This window comes from Alligator mississippiensis, chromosome 10 (assembly GCF_030867095.1).
Source record: "Alligator mississippiensis isolate rAllMis1 chromosome 10, rAllMis1, whole genome shotgun sequence".
Taxonomy (NCBI): domain Eukaryota; kingdom Metazoa; phylum Chordata; order Crocodylia; family Alligatoridae; genus Alligator; species Alligator mississippiensis.
Window position 1 is genome coordinate 991,433 of NC_081833.1, and position 15,879 is coordinate 1,007,311.

Below are 15,879 nucleotides of genomic sequence, written 5' to 3' on the forward strand. Positions count from 1 at the left end.
AATTCCCCCTCTTCTAGTTTAAGGCTGTTACACTGACACTGAAAAATGCCACCCCTTCCTCTTTTTGTTACCCATCATCTCGTTATTACCATCGGCTCCGCCGGGCTATTTCGGTGTCACGTCCTTCCTGTCACAGACAGGACCGGTTGGAAACACCTCGTCTGCGCGTTGTCCCTCGCTCTCTTCGCCACGTGTACAACGCCCTCGGATGGCAAGCCGCGCTAAGCTGGCGTGCCAAAGGAGGGGACGTGGCACGGGGTCAGCCGGCCCGTTGTGGAGGGCCACGTCCCCCGCACAGAGCGGCGAGAGCTCAAACGACTGTCTCCCCGTATCTGGTCCCAAGATGGAAAAGAGGCAGGAAACGCCTGGCCTTGCTGAGCTCATCTGTGCACAAAAGCACGTGCAGAAAGCTGCAAGGGCCCACCCCGCCCCACCCCACCCCACCGGCATGGCCACTTGGAAATCAGACTTATTTGGTAAAAACCACTGGAAAGAGACGTGCGCACAAGCTATTCTTTTATGGGAACCTTTTCAGCTCCGTCTGCTTGTTCTCACCCTGACAGAGCCTCTCCGGCGTCCGGCTGCAGGGGCTCAGCGCAGCGCTGCTTTCCCCGGCCAGCGCTGTCCCTGTCGACATCACTCTGGAGGACTCAGCACCGGTCCCTGAAACCCTCCCAGGACACATCCAGACACCTTTGCAGCAGTTTAAACCCGGATGCAGGGGAGAAAGCGAGGTGGGCTCTGGGGGCTGGAGGCATCTGGCCAAGTGAAGGTGCCACCCATGCCACCCACGGCATTTGCTAGCAGCCCGGGGAGGACACGGAGGCGGTTGTCCCTGAGACTTGGCCACTAGCGGCTGAGCGACCTTGCCCCCCTCCAGCCCCACCGCGGGGCTCAGCAGCTCTTGGGAAGACTCCCCGGCGCTAGATCAACTCGATTCAATACGCTGGGAGCTCGTCCCAGCTACTCGGCCGCTCCCTTTAGCAGAAGGAGCCGTTTCAAGGAGCCCAGCTCCCTTCAGGGTGCAGCAGTTTTGGGGGGGCAGGATGCAGAAGGGCGACGGATGGGAGAAGCTGCCTTTCCCAACCAGGGCTGCTATCTTTAAACAAGCAGAAACCGGATGGGAGATATTCATGTGATTTTTCCTTGCCCTTGCTAACCATTTAGGGTGCAAGGGAGCAGCTGGAGCCAGCAACAGCTCTGATGTTGAGCTTTGGGTTTTCCCCTTCCAGCCCCAGCGCCCCCAGGCCAGCGGCTCTGTGAAATCCCATGCGTTTCCTGAAAAGCGCCTTTCTTCACCTGCAGGTGAGGGACACAAGCGGGGAACGGGGGCCCCAAACAAGCTTAAAACTTGGAGAAAAATGTGAAAAAAATGTAAATACTATGAAAAAAAAGGAAAGAAAAGAAAGCTGGGTGATTTGGGGCCGGGAGATCAGCAACGCCCTGAGGTCAGTGGCTCTGCACGGATGAGTACGGACATGGACCCGGGCACTTGCAGAGTTGCAAAAGCCATTTAAACACCGCACCTGTGCAAAGGAGGTGTCTGGGCAGGAGAGGATGGTTTTTTCTTTCAGGAAAAGACTATTAGAGAGAAAGCGTGCATCAAACCCCCTCCAAAGAGAGCCGCTGCTCTCATCCCAAAGAGCCAAATACACAGGGGGAAGCTGATTTCATTCTGCGGGCGAGGCGAAGCAGCAGTCAGGTGCTGGAAGTTTAAACCAACATTGATTTTCCAAATGGCCCTTTGAACCTGAGCTAGATGCAGCTTCTCAGGGCACTCCCAGGACAGTATCACTGCCACCTAATTGATTTTGATTTTATTTTCACTGAAGCGGTGTAATTATGAAAGCCTGCCATAATTATTGAAACACAACTAGAAGTATTTCATTATTAAAATACCCCTATGGCTTATTACTAATTCATTAAATAAATTTGGATTATATCCCTCAATAATTAATGCACTGAAGTTTATTCTGTGAACTCTTCCTTTTATTAGGAATGTGTCAGTTGTTGGTTTGAACGGAGGAGAAAAACTATCCCAAGTCTCAGAAAAATACACTTTTCACAACCTACGAGGCAGACTAGGACCAGGGAGACCTCGGTGGTTTTTGAAGCAGGTGCTAGGCTGGGATGGGGCTGACGCGATATCTCCCTGGCCATTTCTCCAGTGCTCCTGCTGAGATGGAGATGGGCGAAAACATGGGATAACTAAGAAATAAGAAATTTCTGATTTTGCTAAGAAATAAGCCCTGCCCCACCGCTCCCACTCTGCTCGCCGAGGCTGCCCAGGACAGGGTGCAACGTGGTCACGGGGGGCTTCCAGGGGCTGCATGCAGACACCTGCTCCAGTAGGGCATTGGGGATCTGGGGCTTGCAGTCCCCAGGTCGAGGGGCTCACCTGCCCCTGACCTTGCTCCTCCGTAAGCTGGTGTCTCACGGTGCATTGCAGTGCACCGAGGCTGAGCGTGGAGCGCAGGGATTTCACGTGCTGGGCATGCACAGGCAAACCCCTGGGGCTCCAAGTGTCACAGCTGGCAGAAGGGAAAGCCCGCGGGCTGGGGGAAAGCCGCTGGCTGCTCACACCTGGTGCAAGGCAGGAGAGGCCTGGGAACGGCGCCTTGTAAGGGTCTCGCGTGGCTCGGGCAGCTGCTTTCTGACCAAGCCGTGTTTTGTCCGAGCACAGCATGGCTCAGCTGGCAGCCAGAGGTGCAGGGCATGCCTGCGTCCCCTGCCAGGCACGAGCGGGCTGGGCGTCCCAGGAGGCCCCCGTCCAGCGTCCTGCTGCTCAGGATCCTTCTCACCCATGATATCACTGCCCCACAGGAAGCACTGAAACCAAGGCAAGAAGTCGGCCCTGAAATATGCTGCGTGGCCGTTCTGTGCATGCTCGATCCATGCAGGCGAACGGCTCTGGGCGCCGCTCCGCACCCAGTCTTTGAGGATGTACCTAGCCTGGCCGGGAGGATTGGCGCCTGGCCCTGGGAACAGGAGCCTGCTTGTTAAGGGGCTTGTAAAGGGCTCCTTCCTTTGGGGGTGTGATGCACTGCGCCTGGTGGGAAAGGACGGAGGAAATGCCAGGAAGCCGTGTCCTGCCAGCATCAAGGATGCCAGACATCAGATAAATCATTGTATTGAGTTGCTATGGTGACTGGAATTTGAGATGGAAATCGGTTTCCAGGGGAAATACTTCCTCTGGGCTCGGGGGAGTTTCCTTCTGGGAGCAAGCGGAGAGAAGGGAGAGGCAGACGTATCTGCCCTTTCCTGGTGGGCCCCGGGTGCAGCTCCCCATGTTGGCAGCAGGATTGGCGAGGTTGGGTGCTGGGCATCATCCCGTGCTGGGCACACGGCAGAGACCAGGCACTTCTGGGCAAAGCCAAAGGCTGGCTGCAACCCGCGGCGTGCCTTGGCTTCACCTTGCATTGGCTCACACGCAGGCTGGTGCAGCAGAGGAGCAGGATGCCCACCCGGACCCGGACCCGGACCCAGACCCCCTTCTGCTGGTGCTAGAGTGGGTCCCATCTCCCTCCCCTCTCACACCAAAAAACCCCTGTCAATGCAAACAGGGATCGGAGGAGGTGCTTGGATGGGCCATTTAGGCCCCCCGCTTTCTGCTAAGCAGATGCCACCTCCGCACTGCCAGCACCTAGATGGACAAGGGCTGTCACTGCCATGCCTGGCTGCTTCAACCCGGGCACGGAGGAGAGGACAAGCCACGGCATGTTCTTATTATCCAGGCCTCGGTCTCTGCTCTGGTGCCGCTCAAGCCTCGGCTCTGTTTACAACCCCTCTCCTTGCTGCTTTGGTATTTAATGACAACACTCGGTGGCAATCACTGTCAGAGGTCTGCGTGAGATCCTTACCCTTTTTTCCCTCGTTTAATGGATAAAACTGTCACCTATTGTTCGCAAAGACAATGGGAGCATAGAATTCGGTGCAGATTACTTCGGCACTGTGCGCCGGGAAATCTCTCTGCTGTCTGCGTGACACAACCTGCTTTGTAACATGTTCATAATTAATTTAGGATATCAACCGTCCCCGTTTGGGGAGAGAGCTTTCGTTCACGCCGCAAGGACCACGAAGCTCTGCCAGCCTTTCCCGTGGCCCCAATCACCTTGAGAGGGCACGGCGACCTGGGGAGTCTGTACACTGTTTCTGAATCCCGTCTGCAAGCGGGAAGCTGTGTGTCTGGCTGTGTCTGTGCCTCGGGTGTTGCAGGCACCTTTATCGCAGGGCTGGCAAGCGCCACGAGTTGGCATTAAAGGCCCCATTCCCATGCAGGCATCTGGGATCAAGGGGATGGCGAAGGCTGAGAGGGATGCATTTCTCCAGCTTCTCTGCAGGAGCCTGGGGTGTAAATCAGTGGGAACAGAGGGGCCAAGTGTTGGCCTAGCCTTTTTGGGATACAAAGGGATGCAGGAGAGGGGCCAGGCAGACACGGGAAGTCGGAGGAGGGGAAGGAAGTAGAGAGGGGGATCCTGCCACCCTGCACGACTGGCCATGAAATAAGGAGCCTGGATCTGGCAGGGCTGCCCAGGCCAGTAGCTTGCTGGGTTGTGACACCCTCTGCAAAGGGAGAGTCACCTCATTCAGTCTTGCCCACGGCTCATCCGGGCTACTAGCCCCTCCTTGTCCCCGGTGCCCTTGGCTCTCCAGCGAGCACAGGCGGCACTGCCCATGCCTCACAAAAAACCCCACAAGCAGCCCCCGGCCACATGCTCCTCTTGCCCTGGGGTCCGGGGGGACAAGCCACGTGAGACAGATATGGGTCACGGTGGAAGGAGCGTGGACACTGTGGTGAAGTGGGGCAGGAGAAAGGGCTCTGGCCCCCACACGGTCCTTCTGCCCCTTTGCTTTCTCTCCCTGGCCCCGATCCATTGAAGCACTTACTCCCCCTGGCTCTTAAGAAGCCTCCAGATATCCCTCACGTCTCCAGCCCACCTTGCTCTGATTGGGCTTTGGAGCTTAATTATCCAAATATGCAAGAAGGCAGCAATTGTGATTTCTTGCCCCCCCCACAAATGCTTCTCTTTCAGCCTCCTATGATTCTCTATGACCTCGGAGGGTAAAGCACTTAAGTTGCCCTTGAAGACAAAAAGAGAAAGTCTTGTTTGAGGTGAAGTCGGTATCTATCCAATTTTCAACTGCCGTCACATCGAAATGAGAAATCTGAAGCAGAGCCAGGCACAAATAGCTGATAACAGACTTTCAGGTGAACCTCTTCACTTATCACTTCTGGGGTCACCTCTGTTTCTAAAGACTTGTTTTCCTTAAAAAAAAGATTGCTTAGGACATTTAACAGTGCGGTGTTGCGATAACAAAACCCAGCCAGGCTTTCTCTTTATGCTCGGGCTCCTGCAGAGACGCAGGCACGCCGAACGCTGGGAATCCAGCATTTGTGTCTTGCAAATCAAATCACCCACAGCCAAAAACACTAATTTCTCCCTGCAGGGAAATTCCTGCCCCTCCCAGCATGTGGGCATGCCAGGTCCTGACTGCCACGGGGCAGCTGCCGTTCAGCTGGGGAGGAGAAGGGTGCGGCCAAGATGCAGGGAAGGGCTGGGACCACGGGCCCATTGCTGACAAACCCTCCCGGGCTGGGTCACAGGTGCCACCGTGGGCTTGTCTGCATCCCCCATCTCAGCACGGCTGGGCTCCTGGCCGGGGACAAGGGTCTATGCCCTCCAGCCTTGGCTCCCTGCTCATGGCCCGGCTTGGACAGGGAGCAGGGAAGGGGCCGGGGAGCTGCGAAATTTCCGAAAGGCAACGTGCTCTGAAGCAGGGCGTTTGGCACATACGGAGAGACGCGCACAGACTGGCGCACAGATTTGTTTAGCAAACAATAACCTGTGTTTTGTGCATGAATAAATAATTAACCTTATTTAAGAGCAGGGGAAAGAAAAAGATGTTGCGCTGCTGCCTCCCCGCCTCGGCGCCGTCTGGCAGGGGCCAGCGGCATCGCCGGGCTTCCTGGCGGTGCCTCCACCCGACACCGTCTCCCTGCCAGGCCTGCCAGCTCCGTGCACAGGTGGGCACCGGGCACGGGGACAGTGAGACGGGGCCCATGCATGATCCCACGTCAAGGTAAAGCCATTGGGCTTTGGCTGGTTGTGCTTTCATTTTTGGGGGCTGCTCCAGTCCGAGTTGCAACGGCCCAGACAACGAGCCCCTTTCCCCCACCTGCTTGTGAGGACTTCCTTAGCCCACAGTTCTCCCTCCGGGGAAGACTTGCTGGATGGACATCTAGCCTACCCTTCCTTCATTTCCTCCCATCGCTTCCACATCTGCACATCCCCCTCCATCATCTGAAGACACGTGGGAGTTTGCATCCCCTCTCGCAGCACGGCTGCTGCACCCTGGGCTCCTGGCCAGGGCAAGGGTCTATGCCCTCCAGCCCCAGGAGTTTGGGAGTTGGCTTCACCAAGCCCACCAAGCCCCAAGGACGAGGGTGAAGGCCTTTCACTACGGGAGGCGCAGAGAAGCCGGGTGCTCCGGGCTGCTGGGGCTAGCGCGCCTGCCATCAGCCACAGACAGAAAAAGAGGACAAATCTGTATGAATTTGGGGCCCTTTTTAAAGCATCCTCCGGTCCAGGGAGCTGATTCCACGCATTCGTGGGAGGCCGAGGGTGCACGTTCGGATCCACATATTATCTAGAAAACAAAGCGCTTCCGAGCCATATTTCCAGGATTGTTCCTCCTCTCCTCCCTGGTGACAAGCCATAAGGAGATAGCGGAGGAGTCTCATTCCTAGCTAGTTATCACTTAATCAACCCCATAAACATCCTGAGGAAGCGGAGAAAGGCAGGTCATCGGAAAGAGCCGGCGTCTACCTTGTGCTGGTGCTCAGACTCTCTGTTGGAAAAGCTGCGGGTCAGAAAAACCCAACAGACACGCGTCTTCCTCTCTGCTTTTTTCCCCCCTGAAAAAACCACGTTCCCCTTTGCTGTCAGGACAATTCCCCCCATAGTCGCCCCAAAGCTCCCCCAACTACATCAGATTAAGATGGAGAAAAAACAAGACGGATGAGGAATATGGATGACAAAAAGACAGAGAGAAAAGCACACACTGAGAATGCGATTTGCAGAGCCGTCGGGGAACAGAGAACAACTTTGGAGTTTCTTGGTGCTGTGGTTAGTTTTTAACTCTGGCTCAGGGTCCGCAGAGGAGGAAGAGGAGGGTCCCTGACCCGCGCCTGTGCCATAGTGACAGGTCCGGGGGCGCTGGGGGCTGCCTCCAGGCCTGAAAGGAAGCTGGAGCCTTCTCCTGTCATGTCTGCGACCAGGCTGGAGGCTGACGCCCATGTGTGCAGACCGGAAGGGAAGTCGTGTGAAACCCCAGCAGCTTTGGGTGCTGGGCGCCAGACCTCCAGCATCGTCTCACAGGTTCATGCAGCCCCATGGAGCAACCCAGGTTCGATGCTGGAGGATCCTTCCCCCGGCAGCAAGGACGCTGGTCGGGAGCGAGGGCAGCGCTGGGGGAAAGGGGTCCCACGTGCACCAGGGCCCTGAGATCTGCACAAGGAAATGGGGCATCCTGTCCCCAGAGCCACATGGCCACGAGCGCTGCCTTCCCCGTCTCCGCCGCACGCGCTCTGCCAACAGCTCACAGTTGCCAACGCAGATGGCAGCTCCCACTCCCCGATACCTTCCCCTTGTCCTTTTCATGGCGCCGGGGCCTTCTCCGGCACCTGATGCCGCATGCACACGCCTGTTATTTGTGTGGAGAGCAAAGGGGATTCCTGGTCTGGGAGAGGGGATGACGCCTGCTCCTGGCATGGAGAGATGGAAGTCCGGGGAGCGGAGGCTGCAGGTCGGGTGCCCGCTTGTCTGCAGTCCCTCCGGGCTCTTCCCCTCTGCAAGTATCTGACCGGCGGGGACCCAAGGAGACAATCAGCTCCCGCTCACGTCTGCCCTGCAAACCTCACTGTGGCTTGTGCCACCCCCTTCTCATGGGAGAAAGCCCGGTGGGACCGTGGCCTGCAGGCTTCCTCCTCTGGGAAACCTCTCTCCATCGCTGGCCCCTTCACTCGCTGCTTTTAAAGCAATATTTCAGCTCCCCAGCAAGTCACAGCTGCCTCCGGGGTGCCGCAGAGCTGATCTGTCCTGGAGTTAGGGGAAGAAAGAGGCAGGGGCAGAGAGCCCGGGTGCCAACATCGCAGGGGAGCTGGAGAGGGCATCTGCCGGGTGGGCTGGCAGGGAGAGACGTTCGGGGTGCAGCTGCCCCGGGGCTGGGGTGCACTGGCCTGGGACGGAGCTGTCACGGCGCCTGCCTGCATGCCCCCGGCCTGGCCGCGGACGGCAGACGCTCACTTCCAGAAGAGCCCCATTCATCCAATTTAAATAAACAGATCCTGAAAGTAGGGGTCGGTAATTGAACTGCGGAGAGCCCCTTATCTCTGGCATCGCAGGGTGCAGCGCCGTAATAAGCAGTCCTTCTCAGATGCTGGGAGTTATTGAGGTTGCTCCGTATCTATGACAGTTTAATCAGATCTTGAAAATCAGAGACATTATATTTTGCACCTGCTCATGGCAAAAAAATGGATGGCGCGGCTTCCCATCATGGATCTTTTATGCACAAGCCCGGAGACCAAGAGTACATAACTCAGAGGGGGGAGAGGAATCACACCAGGAACGAAGACTAAGCTCGAAGGAGGGTGAATGTCACACTGAATGGGGAGAAGCACACCTCTTTGTTCTTGGCTGGCCTCATCACGCCACAAGCCCCCGGGATTTATGAAGGTCCCACCACCCTCAGACGTTGGCCGAGGAGATGAGAAAAATAGCAAAGGCCCTAACACAAGAGAGCACAAAACGACCCTTTCACAGAAAGGAAAAGCCCCTTGCCCCCCCTTGCTTAGCAAGGATTACTGAGACATGCTTTCCTTTCCTTCCCTTTCCTTCCCACAGCCCCGTCGTGCGAGGCCAGGAGACTTTCTTGCCCACGCTGCGCTTGTGTCCACCCTGTCTTTAGCCTCTTAAATGCACAAATACGGCCAGACGATTTGGCGTACATCGCCATTCATTTGTAAGTGGCTTCAACATCTGTGAAGGGCACCAAGTCCTTAGACATAAAGGAAGAAAAATTTTGATTTCCACAAGTCACCAGAAGCTGCGGAGCAAAGTCTGCAGAAATGGGAGAAATTGGGACGTGTTTGCTTTCACTGTCTCGTGGCGCCATGAGAAGGGATCCCTCGTGCAAGGGCATTGCCCGTCTGTCTTCCACAGGCAACAACGCAGCCGTTCCCACTCAGAGATGCCCAACGCTGTATTTTCTTGCCCGTGTATCCGGTAAAGCACAGGTCAACGTTATTTATCACCAACACTGCTGTGTGCACTTTAATAACGTGCTGAACTTGGGTGTATACTTTCTGCCAAAAGCAGTGCCGCCTGGTTCCCAAATGAACAGGAACGTTCCCACTAATGCGGGCTTGCTGGTTTAATTGCTTCTGAGTAGCTCGCCCTCCTCTTGCGCCTGCTTTCTGCAAACAGCCACGGGACGCGGCGCGACCGGTACCCGCCTTGGCTGGAAGTTCACAGTAAAGCCAACGAGGAGAGCATTGCTGGGCAAAACATTTGGGAAGTCCTGCCCACGTGCTTCTGCCCTCATCCGGTCAGCAAGCACAAACCGCGCCAGAGGAACTCCCACCCCACGCCTGGACTTCAACCGATTCACACAACGTGGGAGAAACGCTCCTCAGTAGGGAAGGCATGTGAGCAAGTCACGATTTGGTCACGGGGATCCCACGGGCCGAAAGAAAGGATCAAATATTCACGGTGAATTCTTTGCTCAGCCCTGCCCATACGAAATGGCCACGTTGAACCAGACACAAAACTTCTGCAAAACTTTTTCTCGGTTTTGCTATTCAGAGCGCAGCCTTTCGTGTCTCTTTTTGCGCTGCTTGGGGGATGTGCTGATCAAACACGACTTTGCACGGTCTGAAAGAGAGATCCCTTCAGAGAGGCAGCGGGATCCTCTCTCTCACAGTCAGCGGGGTCTCCAGACCTCCCAGCTGGGTTTCCAACGGGGTTGCGCTTGCACCCCTGCTGCCGCTCCATCACCCGGGCTCTGCTGAACCAGCCTCCCACCCAGCAGCGGGCTTGCACCACAATGCCTTGAAAAGGGGAATGCATTCGAGGCTGCACGGAGCCTCCTGCATCTGCTGCTGCTTTTCTGTGCCAGTGTCACTGGGGGCCTGTCCTGGAGAACAGCATGGTTCCGGGGCTGAATGGGAACCCGAGAAAACCAAGGATGTGTTGGAACAATAGCAACAAAACAGGCAGGCCTCTTCCTTCTTCGGCACCAACCGGGGGGCTGTGAAAAGGCTGAGAGCTTTTGTTGAGCCAAAGGGAACAAAAGGACTTGCAGCTGCTGGTACCGAGCATCCGCTCCGTGCCAGCCCACACACCTGGCCGGCCTGGGGGATTCAGGCACAAGCCCGTCTCCCACCCGGAGCCCAGCCCAAAGGGGGGATGATGTTAGCGGACACGGGGCGCAGCGACCTCCTGGAGCAAGGGGCTGCTCCTCTTGGGCCCCCTTGTCCACATCCAGCCCCTCCACAGGCTCCCCCTTCCCATCACCTGGGCCTGAGCTGCTTACCCTCCCTTAACAGGTCCTTTTGCAGCTCCCTGCCTGCCTAGTTATCAGCCCTTGCATTTCACCCGACCAGCAACGCTCTCCTCTAACAGCTGCCATCACTCGTATGGTGCCCGGGGCAATTCTGCAGGGCAGGGAGGCAGCCCAGGACCCGGCCGAGGCAATCTAGCCACCTCCGCGGGGCAGGTGGCTCCATGCAGCGCTCATCCTTTTCTTTCCCACGAACCTTTCGGATTTCCATTGCCATTGCAAATCCTGCTGGCCAGTCTGCATCCTCCCACCCATCGCAGGCTGGCTCTTGCGTGCCGGCTACGCCTTCTCCTCCCTGCTATGTAACCTTCCCCAAATGGCGTGCATTTCGGTGGGCATTTCCCCCAGCTGTCCCGTGGGAAGGGGGCCTGTCCTCTTCAGAGATATTGTGCCTCTAGGAGGATGGTGCGTGTCCCCCGGGCGAGCGCCGAGACCTCCCTGGACCCCTTAGATAGATAGAGGAGGTTTATAGAGAGTTTACTATCTATCTATCTATCTATCTATCTATCTATCTATCTATCTATCTATCTATCTATCTGTGAAAAGAATACTATATACTGTATATTCTGAAAAGAATACTACATATATAGATATATTGATATAGATATAGCTAGAGATGCAGATATATCCCTATCGATAGAGAGATATCTATCTATCTATCTATCTATCTATCTATCTATCTATCTATCTATCTATCTGTGAAAAGAATACTGTATACTGTATATTCTGAAAAGAATACTACATATATAGATATATCGATATAGACATAGCTAGAGATGCAGCTATATCCCTATCTATCTATCTATAGAGCAGTCCCTCTCAGATGGATAGATAGACAGACAGATAGATAGATATCTCTGTATTGATAGAGACAGAGATGCCGATATGTCTCTATACGTAGTATTCTTTTCAGCATATGCGGTATAAAGTACTCTTTTCAGCCTTACGTGTTCAAACTTTAAATGAAAAATTCTGCAATTGTCGCAATTGCTGGAGGGGCATGATGACGACTCCTGGACCGGGCCCCTTTTAAAGAGCTTGTCACCCTGGAGGATTGCACTTTGACGGTCTTAATACCACAACTGCTCCCTGCGACGCGGCGCTCTCCCTTCCTTTGTCAACAGAAACAGTCCGAGCGCAGCGTTTCTGTGGGGCCGGTGCCAAAAGAACACTGTGTTTTTAGGAGTTCCTCAAAAATACCACAAGAATTTCAGCTGCTGCTTCTTCTTTTTTTAAAGGCTGTCTGTTTTCAAAGTACTTTCCACTTAGAGCTGCTGGAAGCCATCCTGGAGCGCAGGTGCCTTGTCACGCGGGCGTCACAATCGGCACTAGTGTCTGTAGAGCCAGGGCTCTTTGAAGGATGTACCGGGCACGGTGCGGTAGGTAAATCCCCAGCCCTTCATCATGACTGCAGACAATGCAAACCGTTGAGTTCGCTCCCAACGACAAATCTGAAGAGCAAACAACAGGCTCTGCTGCTTTCTCAGGTGCCCGAGTTCACAGGGTTTGAGGTTGGTCTCTCGGCTTTTTCAACCCAAATGTTAGCACGGGCAGTGGATGTGCGCTATGCCTGGAGCTTAAACAGACTCACAGCAGCTGCCAGTCAGCAGACAAACTTTCTTTATCCAGCAAAGCGGCAGGTTTAAGATGGCTGGGTTGATGGCACCGAATGGAGCTGGACCGAGAGCTGCTACAGAGAGCTCTGCTGAGTACCAGGGTATCCCCAAGGTCAGGTGCAGAGACAAAGGGCATGGCGTGCAGGGCGAGAGGCAGCTGCCAGCTCATGCCGAGGCAGTGGTTTTGGTGAGTGCGGACAGCAGTGGAGCGTGCCGTGAGTGGCAGTACAAGGCCGTGTGTCTGCAAAATGTAGTACGTTGCTGCAAGAGGAGCTTGAGCTGCCCTATTATTTCCAGCTTTTCAAATTACACTGAAAATGCCCCGAAGTCTGGGGGCACTGGCATGGCTCCCCTCCCTGCTTTGCAACACAACATAACCCCTTCATTACTTTGCCTATTTATTTGTCATTGAAAAATGGTTTCGGTGTGTGGCACGAGCAGGCAGGCCTAGCCACAACCGTGCAGCATTCGGGGGTGGGAATCAGAGAGTGACGTGGCTTTCTTGGGTCTCAGGCTCGTGGCCGGAGGCTTACCGCTGCAAGTCCTTTGCTTGCCTTGTTGGAGAGGCATTAGCCCAGTGGCACGCTTGCAGCCGGCTTTGTTTTAAACCTCGGCGTTTTTCATTCTGAGATATATGCAGGAAAGACTTCTAAAGCTTTACGCAGCCCAGGCAGCATGGGAGAGGACTGAAGGGAAGTCTGCTAGCCCTATGCCTCTGGCACTCAGGTGGGGAGGCTACAGCCCCGCATCAGTCAAAATGCAGGGGAGAAGCAGCCTCACATAAGGGTTGCTGGGACTGCCGCCCTTGGATGCATTGATACGTGCATGCTCAGTAAGCAGCTGCATCCATCTTGTCCATAAATATTACCTTCATTTAAATCCAGGTGGTACAGCATAAAAGACAGTTTAGAAATTATGTAGCTTCCTGACTGATGAGCTCCATTACGGTTGCCATCATTCCCCTAATAATTATGCCCATGCACAGCTCTGCATTTAATCGTGCTGGAAGATGGATTTGCGTTTCCTGCAGGCATGCTGGATGAAATGACTTCCGCCTCCCCGGGCTGTTTGCAAAGTTCCTCTCCGGGTCTCGTTCGGGCGGTTACCAGGATGCGGCCAGCGCTGCCGTTCAGACGGAGGCTGAGGCCACTGAAATAGCCCCAAAACGACATTGTCTTGGGTTATGTTGTTAAGGGAGAAAACGGGTGGGAGAAAGCAGGCCAGATGCCCCTGCGTGGGGCACCTCGCCAGTCCTTCACCGGCCGTCCAGGCTCGCTGGACTCGGTTCTGTCCTCGCTTGTAGGAGCATCACCCAAATCAAGGGAGTTGTGTCAGCTGCAAATTAGCAAAGGGTCGGGATGGGGATGAGTTTGCTCCTGTCTCTAATGTCTGGTGCATATAAAACACCCCCTTTTCCCTGCCCCCCACCCAAAATGGACTCATGGCTTTCTGGATTTCCTCTACAAGCTAATTGCACGTTGCATGTGCTGGGATGGAGCTGCCTGCCGGGGCCCGATGGCCCAGCACAGGGCAGGAGGCCTCTCTCAGCCCTCGAGCATCTGTCTGCAGGACGATGGCAATCTGCATACAGCTGCCAGGGTCTGCCGAGGGCTGACCAGGCGCGAGCCCAGACTTTTCTGAACTTCCTAAGCATTATCACCGGAGAGGCTGGAAGAAGCACTTTACAAAGTTGGGGGGTTGGGGGAAGTGCCCTTTCTCCGGCTGAATAAAACACACAAAGGGGTTGGATTGTGAAGGGGGCGTAGCGATGCCCATCTGGGGAATTGTTTCCCTGCCGCTTCCCAGCTCGGAGCCCTCCCGCCGGAGCGGAGGAGCTGCTGGGACAGTCACAAGAGCATCCCTTTCTTCCGTGGTGAAGCTGGCGGCTGTTGCACTGTAGTGGGGCTCCTGGTTGGCTTCACATCACACTGCTGCATGGGTGTTTAGCTATGAAAAGAAGCATGGAAATGGAGTGGGAACAGGCACGCTGGTTCAAGAGCACCTTGACCAGGAGATGAAGGCCTCCGATGACTTTCGGTGTCAGTGGGGTGGCACTGGGAGGCACCGCTCTGTTTGCAGAGGGACACCGAAGTCTCACGTTGGCTGGAGCCATTCTGTCAACAGCACTTGAACCTGCCATGGCCGTGGCCGCAACAGCGTGGGCATCAAAACCCACCCGTCCTACACGGCTGTGGGGACCGGATGGGGCAGGGGGGTTGTTGGCACGTGGAGGGATTTTATCAGCTCAGGAGCAGCCTGGAATCGCAGGGCCCAAGTCTGGTTTCACACAGGTGTCGACACTCCCTTCTCCGCCATGCAGTTATACCTGATTTGCGTGTGATCTGCATCCCATCCTCTTTGGGACCCTACTCCACTCTTGGCCAAAGTCATGTCTTGTGGCCATGAGTTTCACCGGTCACTTAAATAGCCAACTGGTTTGTACTGGGTACCAGACTGGTGTCTCCATGGCTGGCTGGAACCAGGATGTGCTGGGCAGGTGTGTGAAAATTAGACCACCATGGGAGCTTTGTTGTGAACTAGGATGACCCCCTGCTTGCTTAGGACATGGACTAGGACTCAGGGTGCGGACTAGGATGACCGCCTGCTTGCTTAGGGCATGGACTAGGACTCAGGGTGCGGACTAGGATGACCCCCTGCTTGCTTAGGACATGGACTAGGACTCAGGGTGCGGACTAGGATGACCCCCTGCTTGCTTAGGGCATGGACTAGGACTCAGGGTGCGGACTAGGATGACCCCCTGCTTGCTTAGGACATGGACTAGGACTCAGGGTGCGGACTAGGATGACCCCCTGCTTGCTTAGGGCATGGACTAGGACTCAGGGTGCGGACTAGGATGACCCCCTGCTTGCTTAGGACATGGACTTGGACTCAGGGTGCGGACTAGGATGACCCCCTGCTTGCTTAGGACATGGACTAGGACTCAGGGTGCGGACTAGGATGACCGCCTGCTTGCTTAGGGCATGGACTAGGACTCAGGGTGCGGACTAGGATGACCCCCTGCTTGCTTAGGACATGGACTAGGACTCAGGGTGCGGACTAGGATGACCCCCTGCTTGCTTAGGACATGGACTAGGACTCAGGGTGCGGACTAGGATGACCCCCTGCTTGCTTAGGACATGGACTAGGACTCAGGGTGCGGACTAGGATGACCCCCTGCTTGCTTAGGACATGGACTAGGACTCAGGGTGCGGACTAGGATGACCCCCTGCTTGCTTAGGAGATGGACTAGGACTCAGGGTGTGGACTAGGATGACCCCCTGCTTGCTTCTTGCAAGGAGGTGGCTTGCAAAGTACGCACGCTTCATCCGATCACCGAGCCCCGAGGGATCCTGCTCCGCGCCGCACCCGAGCCAGGCTCACCGGCTGCTCCGACATGCAACCGTTTCCCTGACAGCAGCTGTGTAGCTTCCCTCTCTTCACACATTTCCAAAGAAATCTCTGCTCTGCCTCTGTCTAGCGCTAGTACCAGCCTCCTCTTGGAAGGCACAGGCTGTGCTGAACCCCTGGAGGAGTTGGGGAAGAGATGCCATTAGGAATTGGTTTTCTCCAGCTCATGTAGTGATTGCCAATTAGCGCATTAAACCGTTCTGGCTGGCCGAGGCCCCCGGTCCCAACTCGGGAC